Source organism: Symsagittifera roscoffensis, chromosome 9 (assembly GCF_963678635.1).
Source record: "Symsagittifera roscoffensis chromosome 9, txSymRosc1.1, whole genome shotgun sequence".
NCBI classification, from domain to species: Eukaryota; Metazoa; Xenacoelomorpha; order Acoela; family Convolutidae; genus Symsagittifera; species Symsagittifera roscoffensis.
Window position 1 is genome coordinate 18161125 of NC_087070.1, and position 13392 is coordinate 18174516.

General features: G+C 36.4%; 1 protein-coding gene across 5 annotated transcripts in view; it reads right to left on the reverse strand.

Moving 5' to 3' along the window:
* The window catches only part of LOC134854042 (sodium/hydrogen exchanger 9B2-like), a 46420-nt gene that overhangs the window by 18725 nt on the left and 14303 nt on the right, over positions 1–13392 (reverse strand). For 2 of the 5 annotated variants that reach the window (XM_063870109.1, XM_063870107.1), the window contains exon 1: positions 350–667. The exons of the other annotated variants lie outside the window; for them this stretch is intronic. The gene's annotated coding sequence lies outside the window, so the exon portion shown is untranslated. Of the gene's footprint in view, positions 1–349; positions 668–13392 lie in introns of those variants that run through there. 5 annotated transcript variants of the gene reach the window in all.

A 13392-nucleotide genomic window follows, 5' to 3' on the forward strand; every position in this document is an offset into this window, starting at 1 on the left:
AAAAAATTATGATTTTTTTTCGGTTGAATTTTGTTATGCAACTGAAAAATGTAATTTCAACTGAAAAATATAAAACAACAGAAAAAGGTAATTTCAGATAGCGCTTATCTTCCCCTGTTTTTTGCCTTCGATTTAATCTGAAAGCAAGTTATAAAATTTATATGTTAAAAACTACTTTACCATATGAAAGTATTTCTTTTTGCCCTGAATGACGTAATTTTGTCGTTAAATTGGTAAATTGTTTCGAATTGCTTCTAGCTGCTTAGCATTAACTTAGCAGTGTTTTCAGTCAACAGATTTTTATTAGTATGAAATGTCGGGCATCTACTTAATGCACTATGCCACCTACCTGTAGATTGGGTCCAGTGCAGATAAAGGCTCGATGAGAGCTCCGGTGTTTAAAAACGAAACAGAAAAAATGATAACAGGGCTAAATCAGCAGAGGGGGCAGGGCAAAAATGGGCAAAATAAAGCCCAATTTACAGCTACAAGGAAGTACGCTAATCCATTTTTAACATTCCCTGGGAAAAAAGAAGTTATATTTCTTATAAATGCAAGTATAACTCATGCGAACATTTAGTGCGCTTTAAATTGTCTGTTTCTTAAGCTACACGTAAATGTAACCTCGGTATAATTTGCTTGGTAAGATGGTATAAACCAGAAAAGGAAAATAATTTGAAGGAAAAAGAAAAGCGTGAAAAGAAAGCACAGTTGTGCTTAGCATGCATCTAAAATGTGTCTGTTATTTCGCGTATAAAATTGATTTTTACCAACCGATAAACAGTGAACAAACTTAACGTTTATGGCGAATAATTAACTTCAAAATATGCTGACTTCAGTAAAAAAAATCTACGCTTTTTTGGGCAGACTTGTTCTTGTTTTTTGACAAAATGATTTCTTATTCAGCGAGCGTCGCCCTGAACAAGAAAAAAAGGAAACGGCTCGTATTGATGGAAAGCCCTTGACATTCTGGCTATTATTTAACGTATATGAAGTATTACTTATAAAAAAAACTTTTTATAGAATTCGAGAATGAAACTTACTAAAAATCAGATGTTTGCTCATAAATTATCCCGCTATACGTTTTGTTAAATGTGAAGTGATGTTATTAGCGTCTAGTAATCTAATAATAAGATCAAAAACTTGATTCGTTTGAATTTGGAATGTTGTTTGAGCCGGAATAACTCGCTGCTTACGCATTAATAGCACGAAATATATTTTACCTTGAATTCATTCAGATGACAGGAAAAAGAATTGAACCTTTCTTGCATTAAATGTAAAGAAATGGACCCAGGGTGCTTATAATCACCTAATTCAAGTTTTGCTCTACCCGCACTGATTTTTCATGGATAATAATTGATCATCTTGGATTTTTATAACATGTCTCTTTAAACTTCATAAACAACTGGTTAGAACTGATGATTCGGATTGAATTATATTGCTAATAATTTTCGAAGCAAAAAAATCTATTTGTAACTGATTATAATGGAAAGTTTTCAATTTTTTTATTTTTATTTTTTTTAAGGAACTGAATCAATTTTTCATGCTTTCAACCTTTTTTGTGCCTTTTTCATTTTTTTTTATAAAATAATTTTAAACTTCAGTCAGTCATTTTGTCGTTCTCCCGAAATATTGCATTTTGTTCCGTCTTTCAATTACAACTTAATAAAAGTATACGTGTTACTCCCCAAACAGCAATCTACCCTAAACCCATCCCCCACGTTTATCTCAACCCAAAGTCCCCCCCCCCCAGTTTTTTTTTTTTGGGGGGGGGGGGGGGGTTATTTGGTAGGGTGGGGTGGGGTGGGGTGAACGCGTGTGAGGCGGTGGGTAAACGCGTGTGAAGGAGAAGGGTAAACGGGCGAACGAGACATGGGGGTTTTCGCGGAATGCAGTCATTTGGTACAGGAGGCATCGGAGTGTGGGGAAGGAGAGGAAAAAGTGGGAAGTGAGCATGAAAATTATCTACAAAAAATTGATTATATTGAAAACAAAAACAAACAAGACTGCTTCGTATCAGGGCGAAGCCCTGAATGTTCCGACTGCCTTTGAGGTTAAACGAGCATTAATATCATAAACAACATAAAAAAATGAAAAAATATAAAATAAAACGAATTTTTTTTTCTATGAAAATCATCCCCCCACACGCCATATAATGTACAAAACAATAGATTTCGCTCCTTGTAACAAATCTATTATGGCAAATAAGCTTCTTTCAACCAATTTTGAACGATTTTAAGACGGATTACCTCTCCGCTTACGCGTTAATAGCGCGAAATATATCGCGCGTTAATTGTCCCAAATTGGCCAAAATGGCAATCTTTAAACCCCCATAACTTTACAAAAAATGATCACAGGTGAAATATCTTTTCAAATTTGAGCTCAGGACAACAATACCTTTCGAATGATATTAAAAAATTCCGTCAAGAATGGCTAGTTAAAAAGTCGAAATTTGTCTGAAGAAAAAAAAACCCACCCCGAGCACAAATATTCCGTTACTTTCGTATCGAAAGTCGGAACAATTATAATCGATTAGAATAGATTTTAAAGGATTTCTTTTGAAAATTTTTGATAATTATGGATTCCAATCTATAACTTTTTCTTAATTTGTTGCCCAATTTAATCATCTACTCAACATTTTTGCCAACAAAAGATTATTATGTTAGAATTTTATGCATGAAAATTCGGCACAGAAAGCTGGTTGTACGAAAAAAGATTCAAAAAAAGTTTTGAAAAATGCTCAAGCATAAATTCATGCCTTCAATAAAACCCGAGAAAAAATTCTAGATTTAATCAGAAAAAAAGTGAAAAATAAACAATTGCTATCAAAAGTAGTTTTGAAATTAGTTACTTGAGTTAGTTTGAACGCAATTTTAAAAAGTAAACTATTGCCTTTAAAAACGATAGAAGAAACAAACGTTCATAAGAAAGATCTAGTTGATTCTCTGAACAATTTTCTATTTTTTGGGAATACTTATCAAGAGCAGAATAAACTTTATTGGAAGGCTCTTTCTTTAAAATTCGCTGCACGGTAAAAGTAAGCGATGATACAGAGGAAAAATTTTAACGCTTTAGAACAAGTTTTCTTCGTTGAGTCGATGCTGTCCGTATTAGAACTTTCAAACTGATGACATCGTCAGTTTTTTTCCTTAAAATGCCTTGAAAAAAATTTGCCAAAAAAGATTTTGAAAGTTCCTTTATGCATTCAAATAAACTTGATTGAGAGAAAATTTAGATGTGAAATCATAAAACAAGACTGCTCGTATCAGGGCGAAGCCCTGAATGTTCCGACTGCCTTTTGAGGTTTATGGGGCAGTAATAACATTAAAAAATTAAATGTAATAAAACAAAATGAAAAAAACTTTTTTCTAAAATTTGAAAATTTTTCTATGAAAGTCATCCCCTCACAAGCATTATAAAGTATAAAAGGATAGATTTCGCTCCTTGAAACAAATCAATTATGGCAAATAAGCCTCTTTCAACCAATTTGGAACGATTTCTAAGACGGATTAACTCTCCGCATACGCGTTAATAGCGCGAATTATATCGCACTTTAATTGTCCCAAATTGGTCAAAATGGCCAAAATGGCAATCTTTAAACCCTCATAACTTTACGAAAAATGATCACAGGTGAAATATCTTCTCAAATTTAAACTCAGAACAACAATGGCTTTCGAATGATATAAAAAAATTCCGTCTAAAATGGCTAGTTTAAAAGTCGAAATTTGTCTGAAGAAAAAAAAACCCACCCCGAGCACAAATATTCCGTTACTTTCGTATCGAAAGTCGGAACAATTAGCTTCAAAATTTACTGAATAAATTTAGCAATTATTACAACCCGCTATCAATCTGATATCAAAAAAATATAAAAGGTAAGCACTCTATTTATATCAATTACAAAATCAAATTTTTGGTATCAAATATTTGACAAATTGTATTCATCGGAATTTTTGATTCTTTCATAAATATTAATTTTTTTTAGCTCATTACTTGGTGTTATTGTGTAATTTATTCTGTGAGTGGATGATTGTGAGCACTTACTTTTGTAGCATGGGCTGTAAGAAAACAGTATGGTTTCCTATATTGAAAGATAGCAACTGCTTGTTATAGACTAAACAAGGAAACAACCGAGAACCATTCCTCAATTTTGGCGTTTTCTTCTTAGGATAGCTATACGATTTTATTGTTCCAGACTCCAAATTTTGCTGACAGATAAGGAAAAACAATTTTGCATTAAAAAAAAACTGTACATAGAAATGGCAATTTTTTGTTTTCAAAGAAAAAACAAAACTGCTCGTATCAGGGCGAAACCCTGAATGCTCATGCTACCCTTTAAAGTCTATGAAAAAGTATTCGATTTAGAAAAAACTGATTAAACTTTCAAAAAAAATTCAAAAACTTTTTTTTTCAGATTTTTCTCAAAATGCATCCCCCACACACTATTTTAAGAATAAAATAATACATTCAGCATTTAATTAAATTTTAAGTAGATCAAATGGAAGAAAGATTTCTGAGACGGATTAAATCTTCGCTTAGGCGTTAATAGCACAAAATTGGCCAACCTTCAAACCCACATAACTTTACAAAATTTTACCACAGGTGAAACATAGTTTTGAAATTGAGCTCATGGCAACAATACCAACTGGCTGATATAAAAAATTTCCCTGAAAAATGGCTATTTTAAAAACTCTAAAATTGTCTAGAGAAAACAAAACAGCTCGAGCACAAATATTTCGTCACTTTCTTCAAAATTCGGGAAAAAATTCATTCATTCTTTTGTTGTCTTCTCTAAAACTATCTGAAAAATGGGGGTACAAATTTACACATTTGTTTGGAAGGAGCTAGCCAAATTATACCTTGAAATATTTTGTTTTGAATGCGTGAAAGAAACAGTATATCATAACAAGACTACTCGTATCAAGGCAAAGCCCTGAATGCTCCGACTACCCTTTAATTGGTCTTGGATAATTTTTAGTCAATTGAATATCCGCGAAATTTACTATATTTTTTTATTATTAATTATAGGTTGATAATATCAAAAATTAAGTAATGCAATTTCAGTCGTGTGTGTATGTAAGAAAACCAATTAGCTGCCTCATTTCAATTCATAACGGTTTTGTTGTGCGGGATTATAAAACAAGCAGGCTTAGATACACATGGTGTGCATTAATATAGTGGTGAGCAAACTCGGCTGGCACCCTGCAGATCTAGAGATCGACCCTCCGACGGACCAGTTTTGTTAAAGTGGTCCGAACAAACAATCCACCCGAGTAATTTCATCGTAAGTCGTAACAACAAGTATCAGAGGTGCTATTTTTCAGTCTAACTTTATCTAACCCCACCTACAAGTCCGATGATTCCTGTCTCAGATCTCAACAATCACCTGTCTCAAGGACCGTAAAAACACCAGCAAAAAACGAGTCAGTTCTAGGATTGACCCCGCTTATGCTCGAATAACTCCAAACATAAGTGCTCAACGATTCGATGACTATAGCAAAGTAGCAGTTTGATTGTTGCACGCTGGAGTTCTGGCATGGACACCTACACCTAATCATATCTACGAGCAGATTCTTACCGATAGTGGACCAGGAATGAAAGGGTCCAGACGACAGCGCCTTCAAGTGGTGGAACCGACATCCTGGCTTGCCAGGTTGCAAATGGCGTCAAGCTCCCCTTCCCATCGGTCGGGGGAAAGCTCTGAAGTCTCCGGGTTTTCGGTTACGGAGCGTCTGAAGCCGGCCAGGCTACTCCGTCTGCTCATACTCACCCTACTCCTAGGATCTGGCATTAACCCTAACCCCGGTCCCTACAAATGTTCACCCTGTAACCTAAACATTAGTAGAAACCAAGCCAGTGTCTGGTGCCACATTTGTGGCTGGATACATTTTAAATGCAGTGGCCTCAAATTTTTAAAAGAACATAACAGAGATTTTTACTGCTCCCTTTGAACTTCTACTTTCATTTTACCTCCCCCCGGAACCAAAGCCCCATCCACCACCTCTTACCAAGTAACGGTTCCCACAAACCAATCCTTGCCCTCAGCCCCTTCTGCAACCAATTCCCAAACCAAACAATCAAAAGGCATCCTTAGAATCCTCCAGTTTAATTGTAATGGAATCTCTGAGAAAGCTCCTGAAATTGCAGCATTCCTAATCCAGAATGAAATACACATAGCCCTATTCCTAGAAACCAAGTTCAAGAAACAAAGCTGTAACCCCTCACTAGGTCCCTTATTCACTCTTATTCGAAAAGACAGGCCCAAAAAGGGTGGAGGCCTCCTCATTGCAATACATGAAACCATGCAGTACGAAGAAGTAAGTTTAAATACCGATGGAACACAAGAGGCTATGTGTATATCAGTTGTAGCCGGTACGTCGAAACTTCGTATCAGTAATTTTTATGTCAACCCTAGATCTAGTTGTTTCCCCAACTATACTGCCTCCCCTTCTGATCTCCTGATTCCAGGCGACGCTCTTGTACTCGGGGATGCAAACGCCCACTCTTCCCTCTCAAATTCAAACGTAGAAGAAGATCAACGTGGTCAGTTACTCTCAAATGAAATTACTGAATCCACTTACGCCCCCCTGAAGATATCCAAACTAGAGTACCTTTTAATTCTTTATCCTCTGATGCACATTTCTCCTCACCTGACATCTCCCTACCATCGCAGAGCCTATTAATTTTTTCGTCCTGGAACCCAATTAAATCTCTAGGCTCCGACCACCTCCCCATACTTATCGAATTACCTGTAGAAAACAGCATACACTTTTCTCCGAAAAAGTCTTTCATTAACTTCCTCAGGGCTGATTGGCGCAATTTACCGAGGAGATTGAGTCGGGTTGCCTTGCCTCGAGGTTTCCTTCTTCAGTTATGGCCGGCGAGAAATTCTTTCGGGATCTGGTACTGAGGGCAGCACGCCACCACATCCCCGCCGGGCGCCACTGCCATTACACCCCGACTCTTTCTCCAGAGTCAAATGAAAGAGATCTCGGTTGCTACAACATTCAGCCCATGGAACCTAAACAGCACTATCGTTTCACTCCTTCCCAATTGAACTTCCAACTTCTCAATCAGACAACGAACGACAAGAGAAACAGTTGGCGTAAATTCCTCCAGACCTGTGATTACCGCACTGGCGCCAGAAAGTTCTGGAAAGTGGTACGTTCCCTATATTCATCCAGGCCTGTGTTAGGAAGGCACCCTATTCATTTTGAACTAAAAACAATCTCTTCAGACACAGACATAGCTAAGGCTTTAAAAAAAAAATTCACAAATGCCAGGATTCATGGGTCAGATAAGCTACTCCGGAAAACCAGACGCAAAATAGCCAAGCTCACCCTGTTAGATAACCCCACTTTCTCCCCCCTACAAACTAAACAAGCCATAGTGGACAGCAAACCCTCGCGAGCACTTGGTCCGGATGGCTTTTGCAACTTTCACTTAAATTACTTGGGATCCCTAGCTCTCGAATATTTAACCCTTCTTTTTAATATGTCGCTGTCTGAAAAAAATGTGGAAAAATTTGAAGATCATCCCCCTACCCAAACTCGAAAATGACCTTAACCTATCCACTTCTTATAGGCGCATCTTTTTACTCTGCCCCGCTGTTAAAGTTTTAGAAAGAGTTTTTCATACTTTTTCAACAAAGTATCTCCCTACCGCCACACATCAACATGGTTTTCGTCCTTTCCACTCTACCACTACTGCGCTTTTCACAATAGAATTTTTGTCACAGACAGTTTCAATCAAAATCGCCCCCCTCCCGCACCGTTCTCGCAACGCCTGACCTCTCGAAGGCTTTTGACATGGTGTGTCATCGTACTCTCGTGAAAATAAATAATGACACACCGCTCCCAAGAGGTATTGTTTGTTGACTGAGTAAAAATTTGAACGGCCGACAAGCCACCACACTTTTTGACAACCACGAATTCCCTCACAAAATTTTTCTCTGTGGAGTCCCCCAGGGTTCTGTTCTTTCGCCCACTCTTTTTAATTTTTACGTCCATGACGCTCCCACACCCCCTATAATGTTCGTCTCACATCTTACGCTGGCAATTTCCATCCCTTTTCCCAAAACCCGGATGTAGAGGCAGCTTCTCGGTTGTTGAACGATTACCTTCATCATCTTTTTAGATTTTTCACTTCCAGGAAGTTATCTTTTGCGTGCTCTAAAGGATCAGTTACCCTTTTGTCTTCATACAATAAAGATTTTAACAAAACACCCAGTGTACTTTTAAACAACGAGCCACTCCCTCTTAACAAAAGCCCAAAATTTTTAGGGGTAACTTTTGACCCAACCTTATGCTTTGCTGCACACTGTAAAAGATTCGCCGACAAGGCCCGCCGCATGATAGGTGTCCTGAAAGCATTGGCAGGATCCTCTTGGGTACAGACAAAAGAAACCCTCCTCTTAACTTACAAACCCTTAATATGCCCCATTTTAGATTATGCCTCCCCTGCCTGGTCACATGCCGCCAGCAAAACTTCCATTAACCACCTGCAGGTTACCCAAAGCCCTCAGAGTTTTTACCGGCTCAACACTCATGAGTTCCACTGCCCACCTGCACAGTGAGGGCGAGATCCTCAATGTTCCAAATCATCACACTCTTTTAACCTCACAAATTTTTATCTCGTCATACCGCTCCCATCACCCAAATAATTTCTACCATTACAACCCACACCTTCACGTCAAGTTCGACAATCAGTTTTAAACGCTTTCAAAGAAGATATTAACTCCGTTTCAACCAATCTTAAACCTTCACTCAATCTTAACAACCCAGAAGAAGTTTCCACTTTCGTTTTTAACCACCACAAGTCCATTTTAAAACACAAGCACACAAATCTAGTAACCAAGTTCCGCGCAGAAATCCCTCCTTTCAAAGTAATCGGTATACCGCCCTCTAAGGTCGAACCCACAAAAAATATCTCCCCAGAACTACCCGCTGTATACTCTCCCAACTCCGGTCTGGTTACAGCCGGCTTTTAAACACATACCTCTCCCGATTAGACAACAAAGTTTCCCCACTATGCCAATACTGTCACCTAGCACCCCACACTAGTTGCCACATTTTTAACTGCCCCAAGAATCCCTCTCCACTCACTCCCGCAGACCTGTGGCTTAGACCGGTGGAAGTTGCGAAGTTCCTTAGCCTAGAGACGGACGAGCCCAACCCGACCAACGCGGGCTTATGAAAAAAAGGAATGAAAGAGCTTGAAAGACTGACAGGACAATTGGCTATCTTGATTCTGATTCCCCTTCCCTGCTTCTTTCATTGGGATATCGCTTAGTTAAAGCAAAGGTGAACCATAGGTATAGCCTCCTCGCGTGGGGATTTCGCTTTTCGGCTGCTACAACAAGAATGAAAGATGGTCAAAGACGGGCGAAGTATTTGGCTACCTTGGTTCGGATTCCCCTTCCCTGTTTTTCGTTCTTCTTTTCTCTTGATCATATGAACGAAATCTTTCCAAGTTTTTATAACCAGCATACTGCAATCCGACGTGTCATTTTTTGAAATCTACAAAATTGGAATACCCAAAACGTTTTAACAAAAGTTTTGCAATTAGTTTCAATAATTAACTCAAAAGCGTAGTTTCAAGAGTAATTTTGTATTCGTCCAATTTTTTTTATGCGCAATTTTTTTTTGCCGTGATTCAAGGTAAAATGGCCGATGCAGTTGAACTTGGTATAAAGAATGAATAATTTTTGATTGATTTTTTTACATGAATCAAGAGGGGATTGTTTTTAGCTGGAGGAGATATATGACTGAAAATAGAGATTAGCAGATAAAGTCCCATTATCATCTACTTCATTCGTAATTGATTCACCATCTGATGTCTTCTTTTCGTTCAAAAAAGAAATGAAAGCGGGCGATACAACTACTAACAATTGGATCCCGTACTTTTTCCTTGGTGTTTTCAAAACGAGGTGTTCTAAATGAACTTGAAAACGCACTTAAGTATAATGCAGCCGTTTCTAACAATACACACAACCCCAGCGTCTATTGATTTTCAACCGTTGTCGGATAGAATTTCACCAGAGCCCACAACGTGATAAACTTTTGAATGGTCATTTAAATAAACCAGGTTTAACAAGCCTTTCAATTCCAAGTTTATTATTTAGATTGTTTATTATTTAAGTTTATTATTTTATTTTGCAGCTTGGTTCTTAATTTTTCTACATTCCTACATTTTTAACTACTAGTTGTTTTTGCAGTGTGAAACAATTAAAACTTTAAAATGGCAGGGAAGTCAATTTTGAGAGCATGAAAGAGGTTGACAACCCGGTTTTTTCAGCAGGCAAAATATAGTTTGTAATACGAAAAACTTAGTTTTAGCAATACATACGAATGAGTTGATTTCGGATCGGATGTAATGCAGGCCTCAAAGAATTCTAATGCTTTATAAAAAAAGTTTCTGCTTTTATTGCGTTTATTACAAAACTACCGTTCTTATCGCTTTTCAAGAAAAAAAAGTCAATTGGAATACAAACAGAACACTTTCAGAACCAAAACTTTAGATTAGTAAAGTTGCAGGATAAAGAGGGGATTGTCAGAGAGATTGAATGGTGCAAATTTTTTTAAAATGATTTTGGAAAGATTTTCGAGCAAAATTGACAAATTTTGCCGTAAAATTGAAATTCTGCTCTATCTGCTGCTCTCTAAAATAATCTGCTTTATAAGCCAATTCTGCTAAATTTTGGAAGCTAGCAGAATCCTTCGGGGCCTAGAGTCAATGATAAAAAAGAACAAGACTGCTCGTATCAGGGCGAAGCCCTGATTTTTCCGACTGCCTTTGAGGTTAAACGAGCATTAATATCATAAACAACATAAAAAAATGAAAAAATATAAAATAAAACGAAATTTTTTTTCTATGAAAATAATCCCCCCACACGCCACATATAATGTACAAAACAATAGATTTCGCTCCTTGTAACAAATCTATTATGGCAAATAAGCTTCTTTCAACCAATTTTGAACGATTTTAAGACGGATTAACTCTCCGCTTACGCGTTAATATTGCGAAATATATCGCGCGTTAATTGTCCCAAATTGGCCAAAATGGCAATCTTTAAACCCCCATAACTTTACAAAAAATGATCACAGGTAAAATATCTTTTCAAATTTAAGCTCAGGACAACAATAGCTTTCGAATGATTTTTAAAAACTCCGTCAAAAGTGGCTTGTTAAAAAGTCGAACCCACCCCGAGCACAAATATTCCGTCACTTTCGTATCGAAAGTCGGAACAATATTTAGGCAATCAAAACGTTACTCTGGAACCATTTCTCGCCACAGAAACTGCAGTTGTTTTTATCAATAAAGCTTTAGGTCTTTTTATTCAAACGTTTTTTTCAATAGAAAGTCATTGCATCATTGTCACCCTCACTGGAGTTCCATGGATAATAACCGATTATATTGTCCTTTAATAGTCAGTATCTATAAAATTACAAAAATAATCGATTATAATCCATTAAAAACGGATTATAATCATAATATTTATTAAACCATTATAATTAATTATAATAGATTATAATCGATATAACGTATTTGTTGAGAACTTAGAAAATTTGCAAATTTTTTTCAAAGTTATCTCACTTCTTGTTTTGCCATATTTTGACTCTCCATCATGTATTTCGGAATACTTCAACATGAACAGCTTTTTTGACAGATATAATAAATCGGAAAGAGTTTCCGAAATCAAAATTTGAAAGCAAAAATGTTGTTAGTTTTCAATCAGTTTAAATCAGTTTAAGGTTATAGTAATAAGCCTTGAAACAGACCAAAAAAATCTAGCAGCTAATTCTCCCAGTTTTACTGAATAAAAATGGTTCTTTCGTAGTTTATTTTATTACAGATTTTAGTATTCTGAGTCAACCCGCTTCAGCATAAAGCTGACATGAATAAAACTTATCAAGGTTTGCATGAAGTTTGCCTTAAAACTGACATGACAAAAATATATCAAAGTTTGCCTGAAGTTTGCATAAAACTGACATGACAAAAATATTTCGAAATTTGCATGAAGTTTGACATAAAATTGACATGACGAAAACCTATCAAATTTTGCATGAAGTTTGACATAAAATTGACATGACCAAAACCTATCAAAGTTTGCATGGAAGTTTGCACAAGGTCAACTATGAAGCATGTCAAATATATTCTGTGCAAAATCTGAACACAGCCTGTACACAGACAGAACACAAATCATAAGAAGAGACAAATTCGGACTGGAATTATATCGCAGATGTAGGTAAAAGTACGCATTATTTGGTGTGCTGTCAAAGTTGGTTAAAATTTCTTAAAATCGTTGCACGGAAGTCAAGTAGATGACCAAAGACAACTAAAGAAAGCATAGTGCTAGACAAAAAGCCGGGATCTTATTAACAATCCCCCTCCTATTGTAATAGAAGGAGGGATTCGTTACAAGGTACCAAATTCTTATATGCTTAACTGTTCAATTCTTTCTTTAAAAGGGGGTATTCGTTACAAGGGGGATTCTTTACCAAAAAAAATCTAGCAACTGTTTTTTCGTTATAATTCTCCCAGTTTTGCTGAATGAAAATTGTTCTTTCGTAGTTTATTTTGTTACAGATTTAAGTATTCTGAAGCAACCCGCTTCAGCATAAAACTGACATGACTAAAACTTATCAAAGTTTGTATGAAATTTGCCTTAAAACTGACATGACGAAATTCTATAAAATTTGCATGAAGTTGACGTTAAATTGACAAGACGCAAAGCTGTCAAGTTTGAAGCAGACCAAAAAAAATAGTCAACAAGATAGTAAACATAGTCAATAAGATCCCAATAACTAGTCAACAAGATCCCCGCATTGGAGTTCCATGAATAAAAATCGATTATATTTGAGTTTCCTTGTCAGTGTCCACAAAAGTAAAAACGAATCGATTATAATCAATTAAAAATGGATTATAATACTACTACTTTTCGAGGCAACAAAATCCTTTTGTCATCCATTATAATCGATTTTTTTTTCCATTTTTGCGGACACTGACAATGAAACTAAATTATAATTGATTTTTTTCTTCTTTACTGAGATGCGAATTTCAACGCTCATAAAGTCTTTTCTACGTTTCAAACTAAAGTTGGTTACGTTGGTTACTTGTTGTTCAATTTAATTTTTTTTCTGCCTAACTTTGATATTTTTGTTCTTTTTTTTATGTTACCCAAAAACTGAATTTTGTTTCTTTCAACAATTTTGTTAAATTATTAGAAATTTTGGGGGGAGGGGGTATAAAGTTAGAGGTGGACTAAACCCCCTTCCTTTACCCTCCCCCCTATTGTTTGCTCATTTACAAACCCCCCCCCCCCCCCCCGGTATCATTTTTGTATTAAAAAGTACAGTACATAGGAATAGCAATTTCTTTTTCTCAAAGAGAAAA